Source organism: Benincasa hispida, chromosome 9 (genome assembly GCF_027475165.1).
Source record: "Benincasa hispida cultivar pf3 chromosome 9, pf3_genome.v1.1, whole genome shotgun sequence".
Classification (NCBI taxonomy): domain Eukaryota; kingdom Viridiplantae; phylum Streptophyta; class Magnoliopsida; order Cucurbitales; family Cucurbitaceae; genus Benincasa; species Benincasa hispida.
The window spans coordinates 63,637,627-63,656,772 of NC_143486.1; the positions used below are offsets into that span (position 1 = coordinate 63,637,627).

Genomic DNA, 19,146 nt, shown 5'->3' on the forward strand with positions numbered 1-19,146 from the left:
AGCCCAATTAGCCAAATTCGATATTAAACCAAATTAGCCCTAATTCAGTTTACAACTCTTCCTTCTTAGCGACATACAAGTTAAAATTGAATTGTATTACGAAAGAGTTCAATTGTTGAGACATACTACAAGTTGGAAAGTCATATCTTATAGCATGATTTATTTGGGAAAGATTATACTAGGGCATATATGCATTTGGTCAGAAAAAGTCTAGACTTTACACATGCGATCCTAATATGCGCAACTATATCAATCAATACATGAATAGGCTATGACAATTTTGCAAACAAGAATTTCGATAAACTAATTTGCCATATCAATTTATAAAGATTCCATTAAGAATAAATCAAATCCACCCAAAGTATCCACAACAGTTCAGTTAAATTAATTAGAAAACCTTCAAGAAATTAAACATAGGGTTCTTGTTCAAAAGAAATTAAATAGGAGTTACCTCTTAATTCATAGACAAATCTATGATATACATCCAATCCATCGATTACAACTTAAAATAAAAAAGAAAAACTAACCTAAAGACACCAAATTCTGAAGGGAAAGGAAGAAGAATGAAGTTTTACTTCGGCCTCCAAAATTCAGCATATTTCTGACATAAAATCAAAGGGAGGTATTTATAGAAATCCTCACAGCATTGCAACGCTAGAAATAGCGTTGCAACACTCGACATGAAAGGGCCATGAGTGTCAGGGAAAACATTGCAACGCTGAGCATTCTGTCAAAAACTCAATACTCGATGCATGATGCTCCTTTACTCGATGATCGACGTTTGATTATTATATAGCATTTTACTCGATTACACTCGACAGCCTTTTACTCGATGATACTCAATGATACTCAATGGCCTTTTACTCGATGGAAATTTATTCGAGTACTTGATGGTTGATTATACTCGGTGGAACTCGATGACATTTTGGTAATTTCAACTCATTTGAAGACTGAATACTCAAATCAACTCCAAATTGCTTCAAATTAACCCCGTTCTTCACCAAATGATTAATTCTACCTCTTGATTGCCCGGTACCTACAAAATAGGAAAATAATACGTAAAATCCGATAACGAGTCTGAATTAAACTAGGAATAATAGCTCTTTTTGAGAGTTATCAACCTTTTAAGTTGATGAATTTGAGCCTACAAAAAATAGTCCTCTTTTAACAAATCGTTCCTACATCATAATAAAAGTTGCGCCAAAGCCAAATTTCAAGGTTGATATAGAGCAAATATCGTAAATGAAAGGATGAAAAAAGATGATAATTGATAGGAAAAATGGTAGTCCTTCTAAAATGAATTATTATATACCAAAATGCCCAATTACAAATACTATGGGCACACACAAAAAACCCTGAAACTTATTCTCTAACATAGGAGGTTAATTTTAACTTTAGGTTGTATGTTATTGTGACAAGAATGAAGGCACAACTCCTTAACAGAATAAGAAAATGTAAACATGGTCCTTTAATATAATAAAAACACAAAAAATTAACACTTTTAAAAAATAAGAATATATAATCGGCTTGTACGAATTGCCTTCTTGTATACCAAGTTACCAATCTTCAAGTACAAAGAGCTATTTCACAAAAGCAGACAAAACATTACTTTTATAATTAGTTTACAAAAAAAGAATTTAAGGAAGTTCTTGTTCTTGGAAACACTCACTTATATGTGCTTATTAAGCTCAACAAAATAAAGTAATATGTATAATTAATGTGTGTAGCTAAAAAAGAATGATGAGACCAACATTAGCTCTCAACCCTCGAAACTGCATAAGCTCTTAGAATGAGAAGCAAACCTTTTAAGATAACATCATTAACAAACACCCTAATAAAATTCTCACTAAAATCAATCAATTACTTGCACTACAAAGGGAATATGGTTTTAGATCGAGCATTTTTGTACATTGGATAGAAGTAAAGAACTATTGAAGGGACATTCAATAAGATAAATGAGAACGTCAAGGCTAATAGAAAATTACATGTTTAGTACCAACGTATGCATTGTGTATCCCCCTAAAGAGAAAATTTGTATCCTAAAACAAAAATGCAACATTCAAATGCTACTAGTACAAGCTCTATCTCATAGTACTTCTAGTTTATTGTTGTTACAAGAGAATGCAAGGCAACGAATAAAACCTACCTTAAAGTGGACTCTGATGTACGAGCCATGAGCTTTGCGAACTAAAAAGAGAAACAACTGGGTGTCAGTTTAAAGCAAAGAGAGCACTAAAGTGTAAAAAAATAAAATAAAATAAAATAAAACTGACAGGTGATAAACAAAATAAATGCAAAGCGCTTATAATAGAAATCAAACAAGACCCATCAAAGAAGAAAAAATAATACGTGGTGGTATTGTTCGAAAGGAAAACTACTCCACCTACTACTAGAAAATAAAAATCAAACGAAACCCATTAGAGAAGAAAAAGTGACACCCTTCAATACTTCACCTGCAACTAAAAAACTCAAAGGACATTGTTCTGAAGAGGAAATGAAGTAGATAGAAGACAAACACCAACAACTGCAGCCTTGGGTTCTTAAGAAAAGTTCGATTTTATCATGAATAAAGGAAGAGAAATGCATTATTAATAAAAAAAAATAGAGAGGAGGAGGAAGAAAAAGATTACTGATCGTGAAGACTAGGCAATAAACTTCCGGTAATCATAAGCAAGCAATTTTTCATGTTTGGAGAAGTAAAAAACTTTAAGAGGAACCACATTTTCATGTTTAATTTTTCCCAAAATCTCCACTTGGGCTTCAAATTCCTTCTTCGTCACCACCACATCATCCAGACGCTTCACTTCCACCGTCGTCCCTTCTTCTAGCATTATCGTGTACGACGTTCCCATGCTTCATTTCCCAAATACCTCCGTCGAAGCCCTTAACAAATCCTCCAAATCGAAGTTGTAAGTCCCTCATTCCAAGAACACGAGCTTGTCTCTCTCTGTCGCCTTCACTGATCCTCTGGTTGGTCAAGAAGATTTGGGATTTGAGAGTGTGACATCGTTGGTTCTTCGTCATCGCTCGTAGATGAACCAACAAGGAAAAGAGAAGAATTGGGAAAGAGTGGGGGGAAACAAGAGGAGTTGAGAGAATTTTCAGATGGCCAAAAATTTTGCGTGCAAAATTTTGTTTCAGAGAGAGAAAAGAGAAAGAAGGAAACCTAAGAAAATTTGGGTGACACGCAACTTCTAAATTTTTTGGCGCACTCTAAATTTTTTTTCATTTCACATTTTTTTTTTTCGTGTTTTCACACTTTAGATTTTATAGCCTATTTTTAAAAAGGCTAGGTTGAAAAGCTATAAAATAGCACATTTCTTGTAGTGTAATCTTTATATATTCCAAATGTTGTTTTACAATAGAATCATTTTATGTTGACAGATAGTGCAACTATACATACAATACTTACAGGTAAAAAATATTTTTCCAAACTGACAATGCTGGAAACAAAAGTCAATACAATATCAGGTTTTGCAAACCTAATTGAAGGGTTTGGAAAAGCAAATATTATTCTCTAGAGGAACAAAATTTACAATTAACAATGCATTGTTCTCTAATCAATCAAAAAGAAATCTATGGTTATCATATTGAGACTGGTAGAAAGAATAATATGGAGTATCTTTATATTATATCTATTATCTCATATGAAAAACATATACTGGAAGAGTTTTCTGCTTTATCTTCTGGATTATATTATATTTGTTGGGTTTTATGCCCTAAAACTCGTAAATAGCAAATGTTATTAATTGATCGTCATCAATAAAGAGTTATGGATGTTAAATCAATAATCGTTATTGTTTGTATTATTGTCTATTTTATCTAAATAACCTTAAATCCAATAAACTAATATCCAAGACTACCTTATGAGTCTTGAAGTGTTTGTGGAGATATACATGGATCAATATTCAAGATACATGCTAAAGAGTCTATAATATAGGGATAAGGTTGGGTACCTTATCCTGGTAACACTATGGATACGACCCACTTTGTATTTGATACAAACGTAATGATCCAACACGTTTGTGTAGGTGACATACGAGTAGGGGGTATTCTATGCAATGAGTTTGTATAAGATTGGACCGCAAAATAGTAACCATTAGATGTAACACCATTGACTAGTTAGGTTCCTATCAATAGGATGACCTAGGCGACTTAGCCTTAATCCTGAGTATATTATAAACTCCTGTTCACGAAGGATTGTCCTTTAATTTTCATGGGTAAGGGTGGCCAGTTTCCCGACCCAATATTCCTACCATTTTGGGGACAAGACCGAGTGGGGAACTGACAACATAATAATACAAGATGGAATTCGCTCCTTCCTGCCTTAAGGGTAAGTAGATGAGTTTTCCCTTAAATGGTGTCTCTGGGACTTGAACAAAGGGCTCTACCTTCTTATTTGTCTGAGAGGGGTTTCTGTTTATTGGTTGGACTATAAACAGGTTGTTCATTTGAGGAGCACTGGTACTTAAGGAGTTAAAGGTAATCCAAGGGTAAAACAATAATTTGACTCAATTAGAGTTACGAACACTCGTAAAGAATTAACTTCTTGATATTGGTCTATATCCATGGACACATAAATATATTTGTTGTGAGAAGAGTGCACTTGTGGATCTTTAGTGAAGTGTACCCACAGTTAATGAGTATTGATTAATTTGGTTAATGAGTTTAGCTAATTAATCTCATATCATTGAAGCTTCTGATCTACAGGTCCACTAGGTCCCCTCGGAACTCACTAAAGGATACTTAAGAGGGATAATTTGAATTTTTCAAAGTAATTGAGGAGACTATATATTAATGTGATTGATATATAAAATTATGGCTATGATCTATAATTAAATTGGAAAGTAATATTTGAAAAATTAATTCTAGTGGATTAGATTCATATAGAATTAATTAATAGAGAGACTTTGCATATATAGATGCGATGTTTATGCTAACTAGATATATACATTAAATTGGGTTTAATGTATAAGTAGTTATTTAATTCTTGTGGAAATTAAAATTAAATAAGTGTTATTTAATTAAATTGACTAATTAATTGAATAAGTGTTATTTAATTAATTATGGAAAAGAAAAATATTAGAAAAAGGGTTTGGCTCTTCTCTATATAAACACCTCCTTATGTGCCCCTTTGGGATTAACAAGAAACACACAACACAATACACAATACCATAGTGTTATTGTGTAGAATTTTCCCACTCTCCAGAACCCTTTTCTCTTCCTCCCTCTGCCAATAGTTGGATACCACCTATCCCTCTATCGAAATCCTAGAGAATAACGAGGTTACTCTCATGGTAGTGTTCGAGATTGTTCGCGATCAAGATCGTTGGAGATCCGTTCATTGGAACTAGGAGAGAATTGTTCGTGATACTAGGGAATCTACAAAAGTAAGAATCGTTCTAATCTTTTTCCTAAAAGCATGCTAATTTACATGTTTATATTCCATTTTAATTCAATGATTATGTTTATGTAAAAATCGGATTGTTGAATGCAAGACGGTCTCTCGCAAGAATGCTTCCGTTGTGGGATTCGATCCTTTCAATACTTATTTATGAGTAATTGAAACATATGCAACAATGAACCTAAAGTTCATGAATCCAAATATATTTACAATTTGGCATGAAAGATTAGATCATCCAGAGTCTATAATGATGAGAAGAATTATTGACAATTCAAATGGACATCCATTGAAAAGCCAGAAGATTCTTCAATCTAATGAATTATCATGTGATGCTTGTTCTCAAGGCAAATTAATCATTAGACTATCACCAGTCAAAGTAGGGACTGAATCACTTGTATTTTTAGAACGAATTGATGGTGATATATGTGGACCTATTAACCCACCAAGTGAACCATTTAGATATTTTATGGGATTAATAGACGCATCCAACAAATGGTCACATGTGTACTTATTATCAAGTCTAAATCTTACATTTGCAAGATTACTTGCTCAAATAATTAAGTTAAGAGAACAATTTCCTGATTATACAATTAAGACCATTCGTTTTGATAATGCTGGTAAATTTACATTCCAAGCTTTTGATAATTATTGTATGTCAATTGGAATAAGTGTTGAACATCCTATAGCTCATGTTCATGAAGGAACTCTAACTGGAGTGAACCGTGAGCAGAAGCAAGATCGACCCAAATTTCCATTTTTTCTTGAATATAAGTTTTATAGTAAATAAAAACAAGATATGCATTTACTTAAATTATAGACTGCATTAATAAAGAAAAAAACTTAGAGTTTCAGAAATCCTTACCTTTGAAGATTAATCTTCAAGAATCCCTCGAACAAATCACGAATGGATCTCCTTCTCCAAATAGGGACACCACCACTTGAGAATCCTCTATATTCTTTTGGGACAAAGGATTCAAGCAAGAGTTGTGGGTTCTGCTTGAATCTTTGAAAGAGGGAAGGAGATGGAGGAGAGGAAAGGGAAGAAAAGAACTTTTCTTCTCTGTAAATTTTTTCCAGAGAGAACTATTCTCTCAGATAGAATTAAGGAAGAAGATGAATCTCTAATCACATCCTTCTTCCACAACCTACATAAATTAACTAAGAAAATGGGGTGAGGGAGTTGTAATTATTCCATTTAATTAATTTAAATTAAATTAATAATAATAAAGTAATTATTATTATTATTATTATTATTATTATATATATATATATACACTATATGTTATATCAAATATAGCCTATAGTTTTACATTGCATCAAATACAACATAACCTATAAATTTTATTTTCTCTCAATAATACATAGCATTTAATATAAATCACATTTATATTAAATTCACTTATATGAATCTTATTCATGTAATTGATATTTGAATCATATTCAAATATTTAATTCTTCTCAACTTATTTATGGTATTTAATATAGATCATATTTATATTAAATTTAATTACATGAATCTCATTCATATAATCAGTATTTGAATCATATTCAAATTCCTCTCATATTACCTTATATTTTAATGTATCAAATACATTATATTAATTATATCACATATATAATTAATTTAATTAATTATAATGCATATATAATTAATTCCTAATTTGAACACTTCAAATTAATCCAAAAATAATTCTCACTTAAATCCTTGTTAAGCTACAGAGGGGACCTTATGGACCTGTAGATTGAAGCTCCAATGGTATTCGAATAATTAATTAAATTACCCAACATCTGTTAATTGTTGGTCATTCCATTAAAGACCAACAACTGCACTTTTCGCACTACAGATAAATTTTTGTGTCCATTGGATATAATCAATCAACAGTGCAATGACCCTCACAAATTGCTAGAAAGTACAACTGGGCCAAAATTACCGTTTTGCCCCTATAGTTACATCTAACTCCTTAAGTACCACTGATCCCTCTAATGAACAATAAGTCATAGTCCAACTATGACCAAGTCCCTCTCGGGCTAGGAGAGGGTGTAGCCACTATGTTCAAGACCCAAAATCAGCTCTTAAGGGAGCAATTTATCTACTTGTCCCTGCATCGGGGAAGGAGTGAATTCCGTCTTATGTAGTTGTGTTCCCAGCTTCGTAGTTAGACGAATCCCCAAAATCGTAGGCTTGTTGAGTTGGTAATCTAGCCACTCTTACCGATACAAATCAAAGGACCGCCTTCATGAGCAGGAGTTCACAACTCACTCAGGATTCAAGTAATGTCACTTATGATCATCCTAGTGAAATGTAAATCTCTATTATTAACGACGTTATATAAAGAGACTAATCATTTCGTAGTTCGGTCTTATACATACTCTTTGTATAGGATACCACTGCTCAAATGTCTCCACATGAATGATCAGGATTAGATCATTTGCATCACTTTATATCACTTGTAACACCTACAAAACTGGTCGTATCCGTAGTGTCACCAAAATAAGGTTCTCAGCCTTATCCATCTACTACCGACTGTTTTAGATTATTATTTAAACAAGCTTCACTTGTATGTCTCTACATACTTGTTTAAATTACATAAAATAACCTCGGATCTTAGTTTATTGGATTGAGTATATGGTTATAAAATAACACTTATTTTATTAACAACAATATGTTTACACAAAGTTTACAAACTATGAGATTACGAGAGATTTAGGACACCAATCCCAACAGTTCATACACAAAATGATTTGGCGGAATCATTCATAAAATGTTTGCAGTTAATTGCTAGATTGTTGCTTGTGAGAGCTAAGCTTCCTACGTCTATATAGGGACATGCTATTTTGCATGCAGCATCACTTGTACGCATTAGGCCAGTATCTTATCATAAGTACTCGCCATTACAATTAGCTTATGGTCATGAGCCAAATATTTAGCATTTGAGAATTTTTAGATGTCCAGTATATGTTCAAATTGCTTCACCACAACGTACTAAGATGGGTCCTCAAAGGAGGTTAGAAATATATATTAGATATGATTCCCCATCAATTATCAAATATCTTGAACGCCTGATGGGTGATGTATTTACTGTATGATTTGTTGATTGTCGCTTTAATGAGACAAATTTTCCAACATTAGGGGGAGAAACTAAGAAGTTGGAAAAAGAAATTATATGGAATGATCATTCTTGTCTCATTTAGATCCCTGTACATATCAATGTGAACTTGAAGTTAAGATAATTCATTTGCAAAATAAAGCAAATCAGTTACCAGATGCATTTATAAATGCAAAGAAAGTAACTAAATCACATATACTAGCTACAAATATTTTATCGAAAATTGAAATCCCAACACAGCAAGTTGTCACTAATGAGTCTGAAACACGACAGAAGCATGGTAGACCAGTGGGTTTTAAAGAAAAAAAATCCTCAAAAAAGAAAAATAATTAATAGTCAAGAAGACTTGGTTGAGGATGTAAATACCCATAAAGAAATCCTTGACATGACTAGTGAGGAAGGTGAAATACCTAAAGATAATAATGAGATTTCAATAAATTATGTCATGACAAGAAAAAGATGAAACCAAACTCATGTAGTTATTGACAATATTTTTGCGTATAAAGTTGCTCTTGATATTATATCTGAAAATGAGAATTCTGAACCAAAATCTGTTGAAGAATGTCGACATAGAAAATATTGTCTTCAGTGGAAATAAGCAATCATGGCAATACATCAAGTTTTTATACCAGTTAGTCCGAACACCAGAAGATGTCAAACCTGTGGGATACAAATGACTATTTGTGAGGAAAAGAAATGGAAGTAATGAGGTCACAAGATATAAATCAAGAATAGTTGCACAAGGTTTTTCACAAACACTTGGTATAGATATGAGGAGACATATGCTCTGGTGGTGGATGCAATTACACTAAGATATTTAATCGGTATGACTGTATATAAAAGTCTAGATATGCATCTTATAGATGTAGTCACAACATATTTATATGGATCTCTTAATAATGATATCTATATGAGAATCCCGAAAGGATTTAAGGTACCTGAAACATGTAAAATAAATTCTTGGAAATTGTATTTAATAAAATTACAAAGTTCGTTATATGGATTGAAAAAATCAGGATGAATGAGGTATAATCGCATGAGTGGATATTTTTTGAAAGAAGGATATCAAAACTATCTAATATGTCCATGTGTTTTTATAAAGAAATCACAGTTAGGATTTGTTATTATAACTATATATGTTGATGACTTAAATATAATTGGGACTCTTGAAGACTTTAAAAGGAAATAGAATATCTTAAGAAAGGATTTGAGATGAAAGATCTCGGGAAAACAAAATTTTGTCTTGGCTTGCAAATTGATTATTTAGTAGATGGGATATTTGTTCATCAATCAACTTATACAGGAAAAGTATTGAAAAGATTTTATATGGACAAAGCGCATCTATTGAACATTCCAATGGAAGTTCATTCACTAGATTGAAGAAAGACATATTTCAACCTCGAGATGATAATGAAGAACTTCTTGGTCTTAAAATACAATATCTTAGTGTAATTGGAGCACTTATGTATCTTGATAATAATACAAGACCAGATATTGCATTTTCAGTAAATTTATTAGCAAGATATAGTTTGTAACACCCTGCACATTTTTTTTTAGTAATAATGTAATTTCAGTAACTTTATTATTTGGAATTTCAGTAATTCTTATTAGTTGGAGGGCATTTTTTGAATTTTAGACTTCAAGTATAAGTGTAGGAATTTAATTGTTGGCGTGAAATTATTCAATTTGAAATTTCTTCACAGGCCACATACTCAAGTATAAGGTTAAAAGTTGTTTTATGGATAAGAAGGAGAAAAAGAAGAGACTATGGATTTATTAAAGGTTCTGAGATATTAAAACCAAACATTTTGAGAGGAATTTTGGAAAGGATTAATAAGATAATCACTTTGGTAATACTACGACTTGATGGATTAGGTAAAGTATGTGTAGTGATATGAAGGATTCTTTTGGAATATCTAGCTAAGTTGATGTCATTAAAGGAAGCTAAAATAGTTGGACATGACCTTTGACTTAAAGGGGTTAAAGCAAGGTGTTATTTTTTTAGGTTGAAGGATTATTTTAGTATACTTAGACTAAACCCAGAGCCTTATTGTGTTAAGGAGATCCAAGTTAGACAGATTTGAAGAAACAAAAGTCTTTTGGAGTTTAAACATATGTAAATTAGCAAAAAGGAATTCTATAAGATGGAAATTCTTATTGAGAGAGATAAGATTTATGGAGGAGTTAAGTAAAATATAATTTAATAAAGAGATTATGTTCCACATGGAAAGTGGAAAAAAAAAAAAAAAGAAGAGGTGTCTTGAATTTAGTGGTTTTATCAGAGATAAGTGTGAATGAGAAAAAAGTATCCAAGAAAGTTTACTCTTTTGGAAAGGGAAAGAAATTTAATGTGTTCGAAACTCCTAGTTAAGTATGGTTTGAAGGCTTGATAAGAGGGGTTACAAGGTATTTGTTTTGGTGTAAAAGAAAAATATCTCATTATCATGTGGAACTTTAGGACAATATGTGTTATATGGAAAGATAACTTATGTAGGTGATTGGTATAAAACTTTGTTTTAACACAAGAATCTATTACCGAAATAGAAGGTTGAGAAAGAATAAGTTAACATGGAGTTACTAGTAACAGTAGATGTTTGAGAACTATTGATATGGTATGTTGAGGCTTCATTAGTTAACACGTAAAATATTGAGAGCATTAGTAAGATTTAAGGGATTTTGACTTTGTGTGCAAGTGTTGGAAACATGAACTAGCAAGACCATCAATTTGATTGAGAAAAGAGAATAATCCAACTCGAGGTAGACAATAATGGTATATGCACAAAAGTAAGTAAGTTGGATCTTCCAATATAACCATTAGTATAAGGGATAGACTTGACAATAAAGTTGAGTTGATAGTAAGAAGTTACTAAAAGTGGGTTTGGAGCATTACAAGATAGTATGTATTCTCTTGCATGGGCAATGAGTTAACTAGCTTTAGGGAGTATGATTAATCCAAGCTAGGACTTATGAATCAAGAAGGTTTTACCGTTAAAAAAAATGACTTCAAGAATCAATTACAGTTATTACGAGGTTATGAAAATTTGTTATCAATTGACTTATTCTTTAGCATCCAAGGACTTTAAAACCTCATTTTTGGGGAGAATTCTATACTCGTTCGCAGTGGGGTCTAAGTAATGATATGTAATTATTTCAAGCCTAAAGAATAATATATGATGGCTCAAGCAGGTTTTGTAGCTCGTGACAGCATAGAGCCTCATAATGAGTTTTTCATGAATGTGAGACTTAATTAGACAGAGTTATTCTTAGACATGTAGACCCTAGGAAAGACATCACAGTTGGCGCTTCTAGAGTAGAAGCAGTTTTCAGTTAACTAGATTTGTTCTGGTACGTAGATATGCATTATATAGTATGACCAGTTTCTTCACTACACATATGAAGTTTTCCCTGTGACATGGTAGGTTCACATATATGTTTTTAGTATATAATACTTTCTTAACTTCATGACCGTGTTCACAGTTCTCAGCTCAGATGTGTAGAAGTGTTGCTGATTTTCAACATCTTAAGTTTCATAGTTATTTATGGAAGGAGTTGTTACACCTCTTTTGGTACTAGTTTTAGCTATGTCAAACGATGACCCTCGTTTTGCATCTAGTTTTTTTTTTAAGAGTCTCTAGTTAGCATTGGGTACTCGATTGGATTTTGGTACAATTTTTCACCCATAGACTGATGGTCAAATAGAACGTCTGATCCAAATATTGGAAGATATGTTGTACGCTTGTGCACTAGAGTTTTCAGGGAGTTGGGATTCTCACCTGCATTTAATGGAATTCGCATATAATAATAGCTATCAAACTGCCACTAGCACTTTGTCATTTGAGGCCCTATATGGGAAGAGTTGCAGGTCCCCTGTGTGTTGAGATGAGGTAGGAGAGGGGAAATTGTTAGGGCCTGAATTGGTATAGACCACGAATGAAGCAATACAGAAGATCAGGGCTCGTATGCAAATAACTCAGAGCAAACAGAAGATCTATGCCGATATAAGATGTAAGGACCTGGAATTTGAGACTGGTGTGAAAGTGTTCTTAAAAATGGCACCCCTAAAAGGTATTCTGAGGTTTGGCAGGAAGGGGAAGTTGAGTCCAAGATTCATTGGACCTTTCGAGGTCTTGGAGCGAGTTGGCCCCGTAGCTTACCGTTTGGCATTGCCCCCAGTATTGTCTTCAGTTTATAATGCCTTCCATGTTTCGATGCTAAGGAAGTATGTGACAGACTCGTCCCATGTAGTTGACTACGAGCCCTTACAGTTGAATGACAACTTGAGCTACGAGGAGAAGCCTATAGAGATCCTCGCTAGAGAGGTAAAAACATTAAACCACCGAGAGATTGCGCTTGTGAAAGTTCTGTGGAAGAATCATCAGTTCAAGGAGGCCACTTAGAAGTGAGACAATGAGATGAGGGCCTAGTACTCGAAGCTTTTTCAATACTGAACTTTCGAGGATGAAAGTTCTTTGAGGAGGGAAGAATGTAACACCCCGCACATTTTTTTATAGTAATAATGTAATTTCAGTAACTTTATTATTTGGAATTTCAGCAATTGTTATTAGTTGGAGGGAATTTTTGGAATTTTGGACTTCAAGTATAAGTGCGGGAATTTAATTGTTGGTGTGAAATTATTCAATTTGAAATTCAAATTGAAAATTAATGGCAGGAATTAATTTTATTTTGAAACGGAAAGGAATTTAATAGTATAAAACGGAAAGGAATTAAATATAATTATATATACTTTCTTTTTTGTTTTATTTTATTATTAATATTATTATTGTTTTTTTTATAAAAAGTCAAACCTTACCCCCCTTTCCTTCCTAACGCACCTGCCGACACCCCCCCTTCAATTTCTTCTTCCTCCAGCCAAGACCCTAACCGCCGTGTCAGTTTCTTCTTCATGAATCGATTTGGGTAAGATTTATGTCATTTGGGTTGTTTTCGGTTGATTCTTGAATACTCATTTACTTTTGGCATCAATTGGTTGCTACCCATTGTGTTTCAACTTTGGATTCAAGTTTGTGAAGGTATTGAGATGTTGTTCAGTGAAGTTGGAGTTTGTTTTAGCGAGTTTTGGTAAGTACTATGCTTTGATTACCCTCTTGCAAATTAATTTATGTTGTTGAAAAATTTTGGTAAAGTCATTTGGAAGTGATTGTTGACGAAGCTACATATGGATAATTTATTTGAGACATTGGTAGTGAAGTATGTATGTGATTCATGCTTTAATCATGTAAGCCTAATTTCAAATTATGATTAAGGGGTTGATTCAAGAATTTCATTCAAGATGAAGAAGAGTTTGGTTTGCAAATTATTTGGACCTAAAATTGGAAGGTGAATTCGAATTGGACCACACCTTAGGTAAGGTTATCTGGAAATATTTTGTAATATTTGGGTGTTTGTAATTTGGCCTTAACTATTAATTTAAAGCTTGATTTATGTTTAGGCTTGATTAAGGATTCAAGAATTTCACAAAAATTCAATTGCTTTTTGGTTCGATCTAATATCAAGGTAAGTAATCTTACCACTGGAACTACTCACGGGCCAAGCATTAGATGTATGCTAGCATGTTAAATAAAGGTTATGGCAGAATGACAGCATGAAAGATTGATAGTATAACATGATTAAAGCATGTTCGGTTACGAGATCCGAATTATTTATTTATGCATATAGACACTTGAATGCTAGTATGAGATGGTATGTGCTTCCATGGTTGTATTTGACCTGATGATGTTGAGGTATACATGTATGTTGTATAACCATGATGTTGAGGTATATGTGTATATTGTAGAACCATGATGTTGAGGTTTATATGTATGTCATAGATTCGTACAGTGATGATTATAATGTTGAGACTGTGCAAATGTCCTTACTGATTAGTTAGATGCCCATTAGATTTTGTATTTCCTTTGGGATTCACCAGTTTGTGTCTCCTTCAGGATTCACCAGAGGTAGTGGGCATACTTAACTACAGTAGAATAGGACTCAGTCTCCTTCTTGTTTCATGTGTATATGTGTCCCATGAGGACTAGAACAGTTTATATGTTTCACCAAAGGTGGGTATCTAAAGGACATAGATGCTCAGCCTGACCCTAGTAGTGGGGTTACTTACTGAGTATTTTATACTTATTCTTTCTCATGTTGTTGTTTCAGGTAAGGGTAGAGATGCACCGACGATGGACAAGCGGAATTTGTGATCGAGCCACTGGGACTAGTTTTTACGCTTCCGCATCATGAAATTTAGAGTTCTTTTCATGTTTCTTTTAACTTTTAGTTTTGATGTTTAAAACTTACTTTTAAGAATCATTTTTCAGACTTATTTATTATCCTTTATGATTTATGGGTACCTTACTATTGTTTTAGTATTTGAATTTAATGAAAGTCCTTTGAACTTACCTTATTTAATTAGCATTTATTTCTCCATAACCGAGTGTCGTTTTGAGTTCTATGCATGCATGTATTTAATAACGGCCTAACTTAAGTCCTAGGGGGTCAGGTCGTTATATAGTTCTTCTCCAACAAAAAGATATTAAAACAAAATTAAGCATATACTCCGTTATCTCTAAGGACCGATCAATATGGGTTTGTTTTATTCAAATAAATCACATTTTGATCTAGTTGGTTATGCATATTATGGATATTTATCTGATCCACACAAAGCTAGATCTTAAATAGGTTATCTGTTCACATGTGGAGGAACTACTATATCATAGCGATTGGGAAAACAGACGATAATAGCCACTTCTTCAAATCATGCTGAAATTCTTGCAATTCATGAGGCTAGTCGAGAATGTGTATGGTTATGATCAATGACTCGACACATTCGTGGAACATGTGGATTGTCTTCTAGTAAAAATCTTCCAACGATATTATATGAAGACAACACTATATGCATATCTCAAATCAAAGGAGGATACATTAAATGATATATAACAAAACATATTTCATCGAAGCTTTTTTACACTCATGATCTTTAAAAAAAATAGCAACATCACTATACAACAAATTTGTTTGAAAGATAATCTAGCAGATTTATTTACAAATGAATTACTTATCGCAAGCTTTGAAAAACGGGTGCACAAAAAAGGAATGCGACAACGCGGAGATTTCAAGTGATGTTTTGATGAAGGGGAGTAAATATATTTTTTAAGAGTATCAGATTATATAAAATATGTACTCTTTTTCCTTCACTAGGACTTCTTTTCCCATGGGTTTTTTAAGGAACTTTGATAGAAAAGAACCTTGAGCGGAAGCGGATTGACCAAATTTCATTTTTCATTGAATATAAACTTTTACGGTAAACTAGAAACAAGATATGCATTTATCTATAAATTACAGCATGCTAATGAAAGGGTTTTAGAAACCTCACCTTTGAAGACCTTTCTTCATGATTTCCCTCAAACAATTCACAAACTTCTTGAAGACTTTCTTCAAGAATAACCTCGAACAAGAACAAATACTACCAAGAATGTTTCCTTGGTATTCTCAAGGTGAGAACCCAGAAGTGGTGGGCTCTAGCTATTTTGGTTTTGAGGGAAAACTTAATGTTGAGGAGGAAGGATTGAGAATGATCTCAAAACTCAAAACAAACACAAAACTCTTCTATTATTTTCTCATTTTCTTAATCGATCAATAAGCTTTTCAAGAAGAAGAAGAAACTTTTTCTTTTCTACTTGCTAAAAAATAACCACCAACCACTTACATGGGTGGAGAGAAAAGAACGGGAAGGGAGTTGTAACTCCCTCCCTTATTATTAAAACAATAATAATATAAATATAAATATGATAACTATATATATTAAATTATATGTTATATCAAATATAACATATAACCTATAGTTTTAATATTGTATCACATACAATATAAACTATAGTTTCTTTTCTCTATTATATGGCATTTAATATAAGTCATATTCATATTAAATTTAACAACTATGAATCCAATTCATAGAAAATATATTTGAATCCTATTCAAATATTTATTTCCTCTCATTAAGTTAAAATGTATCCAATACATTATAACAATTATATCATATATAATTGAAATAACTTAATTATATCATATATAATTAAATCCCCCTATTAATTTGAATAATTCAAATTAATCCAAAAACTGATCCTCAACTAATTCTATTGAGTTACCAAGGGACCTCATGGACCTGTAGTTTGAAGCTCCAACAATAAATGAATAATTAATTAAACTCTTTAATTAAATTATTTTAACTATCAAGCACTCCACTAAAGATCGATAGTTGTACTCTTCGCACTACAGATATATTTTTTTGTCCATTGGATATAACCAATTAACAGTACGATGACCCTTCACAAATTGCTCGTAATTACAACTAGACCAAATTACCATTTTCATTGGCCCAAAAATATATCTTTAAATCGGCACCTATACTTGGCCAATGAAAATAGTAAATTGGCCCAGCTACACTTACGAGTGATTTGTGAAGGGTCATTGTACTATTGATTGGTTATATCTGATGGACACTGAAATATATCTGTAGTGCGAAGAGTGCAACTGTCAATCTTTAGTGGAGTGTCCAACAATTAACGGATGGTGGATATCGTGACTAAAGAGTTTAGTCAGTTATTCATGTACTGTTAGAGCTTCAAGCTATAGGTCCATAAGGTCCCCTTGGTAGCTCAATGGATTCATGTTGAGAATAAGTTTTTGGGTTAGTTTGAAGTGTTCAAATTAACAAAAAGGAATTTGATTATATATGATATAATGAAATTAATTCAATTATATGTGGTATAATTGATATAATGTATTTGATACATTATTTGAATGGAGAAATTAATATAAATTTTATTTATATTAAATGCCATAAAGGAGAAAAAAAAAGTATGGTTTATATGTTACATATGATGTGATATTAAAACTATAGGTTATAAATACAATATGAGAAATTAGTTATTATATTTATTTATAATAAAATTAATTATGAGATAATTGATTTTGGTTTTTTCTCCAATAACCACTTTAGTGTGTGGTTTTAGTCAGTTTATGGCAACCAAATGGATAAAAGTGAAAATCGTTTTCATTTTGAAGGATCGGATGTGAAAATAGCAAAAGTTATACGATAGCTTTGAGAGAGTAAACGATCAATCAAGAACGATCGAATACCCAAGTCTATACGATAGGCTTATTCCTTCTCCCACTTACTTGATCGTTTACCCGATTGTCTTGTTCCTCCATCCCTTTTCCCAAATCCATACAGAGCACATACCTCCTGGATTCTCACACCGAGAATACCAAGGTAACCTTGTGGTAGTGTCAAGTTCATGTTTGAGGGTCGAGGATTGAGTGTCACTCGATTGTGTTTGAGGTTCTGCCAGTTCATGTTGTTTGTTGGTTTGTTCATGTTGTGTTCTTATTGTTGAATGCGTTGCTGAGTTTGATCGAGGGATACGTGAAGAAAAGGTTCTTCAAAAGTATCGTTTACTCAATCTCTTGTATTTTCCTTTTGAAGCATGTTGTAATTTAGATTTGATACATAACTGATCTGTTAGGATGTAAATGTTCATGCTCTTTCACAATGCGATTTGGAACGATCTGCTTCCGTTCATTGGTTCTCTAATTTTAGAGTTCCTTCATTTTTCCAAGACTTCATTAAGGATTGCCAAGATGTACGTTGGGGTCTTTTTGTTTGCCCGTGTCCAATGCTCATATGCTTCCCGAACATTTCGAGGAATATTGGCAGGTGGAATGGGAGGACATTCCTCCATCAGGACAAATCGAAGATCATTGATGATCAGAATAGTATTGATTGTGTTTTTCTAACTAGCGTAGTTTTCTCCTATTAACTTATCCGCGGTGAGTAAACTTAAAGTTGCGGTAGCCATTTAAAGAATTTGTTGAAAAAGAACAAACTATTTTAGTCTACTTGCATTAAACCACTTAAGAAAACCAATAAGTTTTTAGCGAAATAGTCTAGTGTACCCTAAGTTACATCTATTTTATAATGATGTTTCGGTGAGGCAGGACAAAAGTCACTGTAAAGTGCCCCTTCACTAAAATGAGACATTCTCAATCATTAGACAGAAACAATACTTTTTCACAGTAACTAACAGTCACCACTATTCGGTCCAAAATTTGTTAACATCCTTAACAATTATGTGTAAGTGTAACCCCTCATTTTAGGTTCTAGAGTTCCACCCCAATGAGTCAATCGTAGGAAAAAACTGATTGGGACATGAAACTAAAGAAATCCTATCCATTTCTGGACCCGCCTTAGTCAAAAGGTCCCTTATAGATACATTTGTTACATATTTAATCTTTTATTAAAAATAAATTTAATCCTATTAAACCGATTAAAAGATTAAACTTAGATTTCTAATCTCATTAGAAATGTGATCTTAGGTCTATCTCAATCATGTTTTAAGACAATTTTAAAAAATGATTATAGCCTAAGGTTTGCATGCAACTCTTAATTATTGATTTTAATTCTAATTTCATTTAGTTATAACAATTATAAATAAATGAAACAATTAAAAACAACCATTGCATGTTTGACATACTTCGGTTAATTATAACATTTATAAATTAACCTAAGGTAATGTCATGCTTCATGCAATCCCCATTCATTACTAATATATAACAATTATGTAACTAAGTAATTAA

General features: G+C 32.6%; 1 long non-coding RNA gene across 1 annotated transcript; it reads right to left on the minus strand.

Annotated features, from left to right (window-relative positions):
- Window positions 1-458: 458 nt before the first annotated feature.
- On the minus strand, window positions 459-3,097 carry LOC150033994 (uncharacterized). Its single transcript, XR_016532436.1, has 3 exons — window positions 2,631-3,097; window positions 2,147-2,187; window positions 459-1,036 (listed from the first exon to the last, which is right to left on the minus strand). It is a non-coding gene; the product is annotated as an uncharacterized LOC150033994 (long non-coding RNA).
- Between the last annotated feature and the right edge of the window lie 16,049 nt (window positions 3,098-19,146).